Here is a 10,154-nt window from a genome sequence, read left to right on the forward strand (position 1 = left end):
AGAAGCACAAAGATCCATTCCTGAACTCCTGAAATATGCAGGTTGGATAATGAACAAAATTTGATTTATGAAGGAGATGTTCTTTTGTCACCTGCAGAAAGGTCACACCTGGAACATACAGGCTTTAATCATCACATGCAAAGATGGATGCAGAGCAGGTTTCCAGGAACTCCAACCAGCTGCAGTCCCCAGGGGCATGCCATGAAGTTGCAAAGAATTGGGATTTTTTTCAGTTAAAGTGGGAGTCCCTCCTTCCCCTCATGCACCCAGAAGAGAGGTCAGGTGAGAAGCAATTATCAGGCAAGCAAATTGTCATACACAAAAGCATTTGGGCTGAGCACTTTGCCTGTCCATAGGAAAGCAATCTGACCCACTTTATCATGAACCCCTATCAACCCTGAGGGAAAACATCACTGGAAACTTAATAACCCCATCACAGAGCAGAAATCATGTGGTGTAAATCCCAATCTCTGTTTTCCTCTGAGTTTCTCTTGGAGGTTTCCTCTGCCCCTGCTCTGCAGACCTCTCTTTCCAGGGTAAAGCTGGCAAGATCTGTCTGCTAACATGAGTCAGGCCCAAGGCACTGGGCAGATACTCAGCAGCAAAAGCCAACTTAGTACCACAAGGCTAATGGCTCTATCTCAGTTTTACACCAGAAGACAGCATGGCTCAAGTGCATTGTTAGGTATATTATGAAATTTGTTGCTTGATTTACACATATGTTGACAATGTATTGTCTGTTTGGAGTGTCATTCCTTGATCTGTCCAAGAAGCAGCAGCCAGGGCAAAGGAACAGTGATTTGGAGAGGGAATCCTGCTACCTAACCGCTGGATGCCCTTAAGGCAATATCACCTTGGTTTCCCCCACACAAGACTCAGAACACATATTTAGGCATCCTTTGTTGAAGGGGACTAACCATGCCCCCAGTGTTATTACAGATGCTCCTTATTGAGGTCATGCCTGTGGCAGCTGATGCTCCTTCATAAACGATCACAAGTAAATCAGTGTCTTTGACTTACAGTGGCAAGATAGTTCTGTTTGATGACAGACTGCTTTAATGTGTCTTTTATCAGTGCCTTTCTCCCAAGATAAGGAGACTGTCAGAAAGATATCAGCAGTGGTTTAGGGAGAGCCTGCTGCTGTTCTAAATTAACAGCAGGACAGCCTCCATATACATCTCTTGGTGGGAGGTGCTAAAGGAAGCTTGGCCACAAGGACTGTGTTACTCATGGCACCAGTGTATATGCTCCTAACTACCAACTGTATTATCTCTGCCAAGTTATTTTCTGAGGGTGGATTAAACTCCAAGTAGGCTACATATTCCCTTCTGATAACAGGCTACCTCATCTCACATCACCTAGGTCTGCAAATACTGACAGGCTCAGATCACTGTGAAGAAAAGAAACCCTAATCTGGAGCAAGGGAGAGTGTAAATGAATATACAATTGTGGGTCTAAAAAAAAACCCTCTGGATTCACATAGCAGATCACAGCTGAGTGGTGTACTGGAGCTGGTGTGGACCATCAAAGTAGAACATGATCTCCCTCTATATTCTTGTAAGACCCCACCTGGAGTCCTGTTCTGGGGGTCCCTACTACAACAAGGACATTGAGCTGTTGGAGTGGGTCCAGAGGAGGGCCACAAATGATCAGAGGGCTGGAGAACCTCCCCTGCAGGGACAGGCTGAGAGAGTAGGGGCTCCTCAGCCTGGAAAAGAGAAAGGTCTGGAGGAATCTTATAGCGGCTTTCCAGTACCTGAAGGGGATCTACAAGAAAGCTGGGGAGGGACTGCATAAGGACGTGTAGTGACAAGACAAGGGAAAATGGTTTTCAACTGGAAAAGGGTAGATTTAGACTAGATATCAGGAAGCAGTTCTTTACAGTGAGGGAGGTGAGACACTGGAACAGGTTGCCTGGTGGGGTTGTGGATGCCCCCTACCTGGAAGCATTCAAGGCCAGGCTGGATGGGACTTTGAGCAACCTGGTCTAGTGTGAGGTGTCCCTGCCTATAGCAGGGGGTTGGAACTAGGTGATCTTAAAAGTCCCTTCCAACCCAAACCATGCTATGATTCTATGATTTTCCAGGTCCTAATAGACTAGGGTCCACAGAGAACAGTGCAGGGTACCAAAAGACTTAATTCAGACTTAAAACCAAAGTGTGAGTCCTTGTTGATGTTGGGGGAAGTAGGAACACTGAAGATGGGAGTGTTAATTCCAGGCCACTGGGAAGAAGGATAGTAAGTCCCAAGCTAGTAATTAAAGGAACTAGTTACATGTTGTTGTGGATGCTGTGATAAGGTATAGCCATGGACCAAGAGAAGTGTCATGGGAAATGGTTAAATAAATCTATACGAAAAGAGTATTGTCCATGTGAGAATGCATGCAAATGCCAGAGCCTGAGTCTGTGCTTCTGGCTGCCTTCCCAAACCAGTGCACAAGGCAAAAGGGGAATTATGAATCTATTTCCCCAGTATTATGGTGAGGGTAGAAAAAATGGACATAAATTTTTCCTCAGAAGGGAGAGGCTAGTATGTTTTCTTTTATCCATTCAGAAAGTCATGAAAGCAAACAAGAGGGTAGTCCTTTCTCACCTGAACAATATGGCTTTCTACTTGCAGTGCCAAGCCTCTGGCAGGCTGCCCCAGAGGCTCATAAACCTGAGCTGAGAGGCTGAGACTGTCAGTGCTTCTTCTTCATATCACCTCATTTCAGCCATGCAAGAGGATGTCAGGAGGTATCTGAGCTTGATCTCCTTTCAGTTCAACTGGTGTGCCTCACTCTATGTGCACTGGTATGCAGACATGTTGTCACCAGCCCCAGCCTCAGGCAACTAGAAGTTTGTCCCTGTTGGCAAAGACTGTACTACCAAAATGCTGAAAGATGACTCCAGTGGCTTCTGCAGGTTCCTTCTTTTTCATTCTTCTGCAGAGGGAAAATGCCTTCACTGACCAAGTCACAAGCATTCTCCATCATTAAGGTCCATCCTCCTGTGATTGCAGCTACCTGAGAAAAAGTGAGGCTACCTGGCTGCTTTCAAACTTCAGTGTGGTGCATGAGGCAGCCTTTAAACTATGCCCACATCTCTTCATTTTCATAATTCGAGATAGGTCTCCTTCCTTTTCTTCTTTGGGGAGGAACAGAAGGCTAAGCTGTTATCTCTGTGTTTAATTCATTCATATATGTAATAGCTGTTCCTTTGAATTGCTGACTCAAGACCCGTTGTGATTATATTAAACAGAAAGTTTCTCATCCTTATTCTCACTTTTAATATTAGACACAATTAATACTTACGTTCACTGACTTTGGGCAAGAAAGTCATCAGCAAAGCAGCAGAGGATCATGAATATATATGTATGCATATACATATACATCTTGTCTGTGTGTGCATGCATGCACTTCACCTCTGAAAAATGAAATCCTTCTGTATGCTAATTTTTTTCATTGAGTTTCCAAGACAACGGTAGTTGCACTGGTCTGATTTTTTGGTCTGATTTTTGGATGGTCTTGTGTGGAGCTGGGAGATGGACTTGATGAGTCCATTCCAACTCAGGATATTCTGTGATTCTGTGATTCACTCTGCACTGTCCCCATCTAACTCCCTGGCCCCATCTTCAGAGCCAGCTTTACAGTCTGTAAACAAATTGTGTTTAGGTTTTTTACATTTCTGTATCTTTTTCACATGTTTCTAATCAACTATACTGGACAGCCTGCTACATGAATCAGGATGAATACCAGCCCACAGAGAAGTTAGCTCAGAATAAGCTACATGTGAACTTGCAGAGTACATCAACCACGCTGGAGTGATGGCTGTGTGAATTTTTTTCTCCATGTTGCACGTGGAGTCACTTATCCCATTTATTTTGCAAAATAAACAACCTCACTTTGGTAAGGGCAAAAAATGTCCCTGACTTTCAGACTGTCTTCTTCACTATTGCCTCCTTCATTTCATAGAATCATAGAATCATAGAATGGCCTGGGTTGAAAAGGACCATAATGATCATCTAGTTTCAACCCCTCTGCCGTGGGCAGGATCACCAACCACTAGACCAGGCTGCCCAGAGCCACATCCAGCCTTTCCACTGTGTCAGTCCAGCTCCTTTCTTCCTTAGCTGAAAACTCAGATTATTTACCAATTGCATCATTCTCCTTCCATTTATCTCCTCTTCTGTCCTGCAGCAAATGTTACCATGACCATGAAAACTATCAATTCATAGAGTTTAGGAAGATGCAGCAGGAAATCGGGGAGAAAACACAATTTCTAGATATTAGTACAAGGTAGTTGCTCAGACTTCAGATTTGAAGGAAGCTTCTTCACTACCTTCTCTCATTGTTTGTAGCTCTCATTTCTTATCAGTCCAGAAGATCAGACTCACTCACAGGGCACGTGAGCACTGGCAGAATATAATCAGGTGCCTATGAAAGCAGCCCAATTCCTGTGGTGTTACAAGACAGCATGAGAGAGTAATGGAATACTCTTTGGAAATATTCTGCACGGAAGCTGTGAATCAGACGTTTCTGCTTATCTCTTATCAGGCTTTATTTTCCAGCTTTTTAAAAGAAGCTTGTACTGAAAAGCAACAGAAAAGCAAACCCCAGGTCCAAGCTTTGTTTAGAACTGTTTGGATTTGGTGGATTCAAAAACCTGTTCAAGTTTGATAGGAATACATGCAGGTATGAGAAATCTCTTGGGAAACGCAATCTTCCCTGCAGAAAGCTGGAAAAAGTGTTCATATTTAGTGATGGGGGAAAGTAAACAAAAACACAGATGCTCCAAAATATTGCCCAAAGGTTATTTCTGTATGCAGCTGTGGAAGAATAACAAGCAGCAATGCGAAACGTTGGGATTCAGGGAGAACAAAGATTTGGAGAACAACACATACATGCTCATTGGCTGCTATAGAAAATAACCAGAAATGTCCAGCACCCAGACAGATCCCAGATCTAGTACAATAATCAGAAGCACCCATGCAGTTCCTCAGTTTCCAGCTCTGCCAGATGCAAGACCAACAGCAAAATGGCTTTCTATACAGGATCATGCCTAGGTATCACACATCACAAATCTCCTCCCTAGCCTAATTTTTGACTGTGTATATTCTAAAAGCACAGGAGATCAAATACAAAGAGGAAGATAAATAATAGCAAATAAAAATGAAATAAAACACAGACCCAACTGATGCAAAGTTGTGCTGCTTGTGAGTGGCTGCCCTTACCATCCTTGAAGGAAGATAGCTGAGGAGGTCAGAAAGAGGACTGCTTGACTCTCATCTTCCAAGAAACTTCTCAGCTATAGCTATTTGCTTGAGAAACAAAGATGCAGATGAAAAGCTCCATCCTAAAGAAGGCAAAGCCTAGTCTGAAGACACTCCTTCTATCAACATAAATTTGCCTGTTTTCTGTATCCCTGTGACTTTATGTGGAGCATCAGCTTTTATGGAGCATTGGTCTTATGTCAACGAAGAGTCAATTTTTAAGCATCAGACTCAAATTTTACAAGAACTAGTGATTTTTATGCAGCCTCTTAAGGCTCGTTTTAGAGTTCAAGAGATTAAACTGCCCTATAGATACAGACAATGCTTTGTTTTGGCTGGATATTGTCTAATCACACTTCAGAATAGGGTCAGGCACAATCCAAGTCTTCTGACAGTTCCATTCACACCTAGTTGTCACTAGTGAGTGCAGAGGTCTTCAACAACACTATCAGCTGAGGGAGGAAACAATACACAGTGAAAAATGGCTCACAGTGAGTCACTTGCTGCTACATGTACAACTGGCAGCCTCAAAAAGGAAGAATGTGCTTGTTGCTTGATCCTGAATTTACTGCTATGAATTAAATTTTTCCCTACTGGTGCCCAAAATTAGATTTGCAATACAATTTGAAGATCTCTTTTATAAATTGTTGCCTGTAATAACTGAAAAGATAAAAATCATTAAAGACTAGTTAAGTTGTGGATGAGAATTTTAACACATTTTACACATGAGATTTTATATCTAGAGCGTATTTTTGCAGTCTCTCTTTGGAAATCCCAAGTGAAGTTTTCACTCAGCTAAACATAACAGCGTTGACTTTTACCCAAAGCATCAAATTGTGCCAATACACTAATTACAGATAAGGCTGACATAAGAATTCAATGTCAGCTGTGCTGGGTTATATCAAAGGTCCATCTAACCCCATGTCCTGCAGGACTGGAATGACATACTTGGAAAGTGCTTTTTCTTAAAAGAACAAATATAACATGTATATCTGGAACATCCATAATGTTCTGACATTTGGTTGCCTCCCAGTTATCATAGCAGAGAGCAACCATTCCCTATGCCATCTGTGAAAAGGCAGAAAGAGCCCTGTGTCACCACTGGGTACATATCTCATGGTAGGTACAGAAAGCCTCTTAACTGGACACACTCATCTCAATCCCAGCAGCTCACTTAAGCACTAAGTCATATCTAAGCCCAAGGAATGTGGACATTAAGCAAGGGCAAAGTCAGCATACCATTCAGGATATCTGCGTTCTCATTGCTGAGAGCAATGTTCATTGCAATTGTTGAAATTGAAATGCTTCAGTCAGCTCTGAGGCCAAGCTCTGAGCTGAGTGCTGAGCAATGACCATCTCTGTCCATCTCTACTCACAGATCAGCCCAACAGGTATCCAATATCTACTGTTCTGGGATAATCTTAAACCTAATTTGAGGGGTGGTGCAGGAAAGAGCTGTGATCAGATTCTCTGAACAAGTAATTTAAACCTTTCTCTATAGAGCTTAGCTCCTTCTTCCATATCACGTCTCTCCTGTTAAACTAAGGTTAAAATAAAGTCAGTATAAGGTAATTGTTTGTTGGAAAAGAAAAGAAAACAACATTCTTGAGGTGATATCTGCCAGCTCCTCTCACACAAACGCTAGCAGCATCCACATGCACTCACACACACACAAATACATACACAGAGTCTACTTCAAAGAAGGGAGCTGTTTGAAAAGGTCAGCATTCTGTATTCATTTTCTGCCCTAAGAACCACAGAAAATACTCATTTAGTCCATCTGCCCTGGAGAAGAATTAATATTTGTATAAACATATGAGTGTTTTACCTATTCTGAAATACCTCCAATTCCCACAGTCCTAGGCCATCTATTCCTGACCTCATATACCTTTTCTTTAGCTTAAAAATTTGCTCAAGCATTTAGTTTAAGTCTCCTTTATAGCAATATAAGAAGGGAATACTTTATTTCATTTCTCCCAGTAGAAATTTCTTCTATTTCTAAAGACTTACATTTTCCTATGCCTTCCCTCCAACAGCAGTCTTTTCTAGTCGAAACAACCATGTATCTTTCAGTCTTCCCTCACAAGTTGTGTTTTCTAGACCACAGGTCATTTTTATTCCTCTTCTTTGCTGTCCAAATAAAATAGCCAAATGTTTCTTTTCATGCAGTATGCAAAACTGGATGCAGTGCTTCAGCAAGGCTTTACCCTCACAGAGTAGAATATGGCCTCCAATGTTATCTGACTTTTTTTAATAGCTTGATATGATGTCTGTCCCTTTTTTTTTTTTTTTTTTTTTTTTTTTTTTTGTGACAGTTCAGCATTTATAGAATACGAGTTGGTACCTTCAAGTCTTATTAGGGACTTATTAGATGGGACAAACAGTTCATACTTTAAGATGAAGAGATGACAAGGTACAGCAGTCAAATAGGAAAATAGGTAGATCTTATAGACTTATGTCTTGAACTGGAGAAATGACAATTTCTTTGAACAACATTCTGGCACAACTAGAACATTGGGCTGGATTTTGAAGGTTTTATTGTATTTTGGATACTGAACGCCAGAGAAAGATTCAAAGAGAAATTCATAGAAGGATAAAAAAAATGATCAAGAGGTAACATCAAGAAAAAGAAGTCATTCTCTATAATTTAATCAAGTAATAATTTCAGGGGAGTATTATAGGATTAAACGAGTATCAAAGATGGAAACACAAACAATGCAATGACTTAGAGTATTAAAGGACAAGAAGCAGATGGTCATGAACAAATGCACTGACATGAAATTAATGAAAATATCATTTCAGTGTAACCTTGCATAGAATGGGCTTTATCAGGCAGTAGAACAGTTCTCACAAAAAGTGATGGAAGCCCCACAGATTTCTGCATTTGAAGCCAGCCTGGACAAAAGAAATATTAGTGGACAGCAAAGGAAAGGTCCGTGGAGCAGTCAGGTCTGGATTTTTTTTACAAGGACCTACCATTCCTTTTTTCAAAGAAGAAAATGTAAAGATTAAACATATATGAAGAGAAAGACCACGCTACTGTATCTTTGTCCTGACTGATAGAAAGTTCATACAAGAGATTATGGGGATAACTTGGGAATGAGGGAGACTGATCTGCAGCCCAGTGAGATCAGCAAGCAACCCTCTTCTGACTTTGATGGAATTAGGGAAAACCTTGAGAAAGTTACCTCAGATTGCTAAAGCAGATATCAGCTTTTGTGTTATGTCTAAGCTTGTCACAGACACAAAGAATTTGCTACTGATCCATCAGGGACTGAGTAGAGCAAGTATGACAGCAATGAGACAGGTGAATTCTTTTGTCTGTTTCTGCTGAATCATTTGTATCCCATGAGCTGTAGTTTCTGGGATGGCGAAACTATGGGCAAATTCAAGCTGATGTGAAGTGAGAGTAATGAGAAGACAGAAGCTGTTGGTGTCAGCAAGATTATTTCAGCCCTCTGCACGAGGAGTTTGAACCCAAATTGTTCTCACTCCCAAAAAGCATGGCCAAGCCACCAGGCTACAATCCTCTGAACCAGGCCACTGCCAGTTGCTCCAGCTGTAGCTGCCTTGCTTTGCAATCACATACTGAGAGGGAGAATATAAACATTTTGTCACTTGGCCCTCTTGCAACAAAACTGTTTGACAACAAGGTACTCGTTAATGGGTTGCCAGCAGTGAGAGGGAGGTGATTGCCCTCTTCTGCTCTGCTCTCATGAAGCCCCATCTGGAGTACTGCACCCAAGTCTGGGGCCCTCAGTACAGGAGGGATGTGGAGCTGGAGAAGCTGACGGCAGAAAGCTGCATGTCCAGCAGTTGCCTTGGCCCCTCATACCATGAACCCTGGTGACATGGGATGCTGCTGGAGATAGTTGCTGTACATCTCAAGGCATTGAAAGCTTTGCATTCCTCCTTCATGGGGTCAATGGCCTGGCTTTCCTCCAGATCATGCAGCCTGCCACCAAGGCACGATGTGACCACCATCCAGTTCAAGTGAAATGCTTTTGTGTTAAGACTGACAAGGAAAATTCCAATTTCCTGAGGAAAACCCCAACCCCTGCTACTTCAAGCTGTATAAAAGAAAGCCGTGCGGGTTCACATGCATGCCGTTCATTCTATGGCCTGCAGTGAATCCTGAGCTTCAGGGTGGCAGCCCCACAGAGACCAGCCCTGCAGACCAGAGCAGAGCATGGAGCTCTGTGGGCCCAGCTGCCAGGTGGTGTCACACTCAATTTCACAGACAGCGGCAGGGCTTCTTCAGAGCTCACACCAGGCAGCAGCTCTCAGGTCTCAGACATTTCTGTCCTGAACAAGCCAGCTCATTTAGCTTTTGTCACAAGTGGTTTTTGTGTGTGTTTTTTTTTTTTTTTTTTTTTTTTTTCCCAAGATCTGCTGGAGTAAAACGCTGTTTGCACATCAGCAGGCTTGTCGTGGCCTCCCTGTCACATCTATCAGAGGATGTCCGTGGATTCAGGCTGAACACCTCACGTTGCAGTGCTGGAACAGAAAGTCCTTTCCCCTCTTGTGTGTGCGGGGGCAGCGGGCTGCTCTCCCACACTGCAGGACAGCGGGGGATAGGAGCCACCAGGACCCATTAAACAAGGGAGGAGCTCGAGACCTTGAAGAACAACAGGGCTAGTCAAGCCATGTCCTTTATTATGCCTGGATTTGTAATCAAGGCTGACTCCAGACAGCAAAATTAATCCATGCTCCCTGAATCTCAGCTGGAAGAAAATGGATTTGCTTTACTGACTCTGCCAAAGCTGAAGCAATTTACCCTGGCTGAGGATCTGATTCTTATCCCTGCCTCAGGTTACGATGTGTGTTTCAGCATACAGCACAATGCCATGATCTTCCAACTGACCAGAGGTCAACCACGGCTTCCAGGCTGGAGGGCCACAGCA

This window comes from Phasianus colchicus, chromosome 1 (assembly GCF_987193195.1).
Source record: "Phasianus colchicus chromosome 1, bPhaCol1.hap1.1, whole genome shotgun sequence".
Lineage (NCBI taxonomy): Eukaryota > Metazoa > Chordata > Aves > Galliformes > Phasianidae > Phasianus > Phasianus colchicus.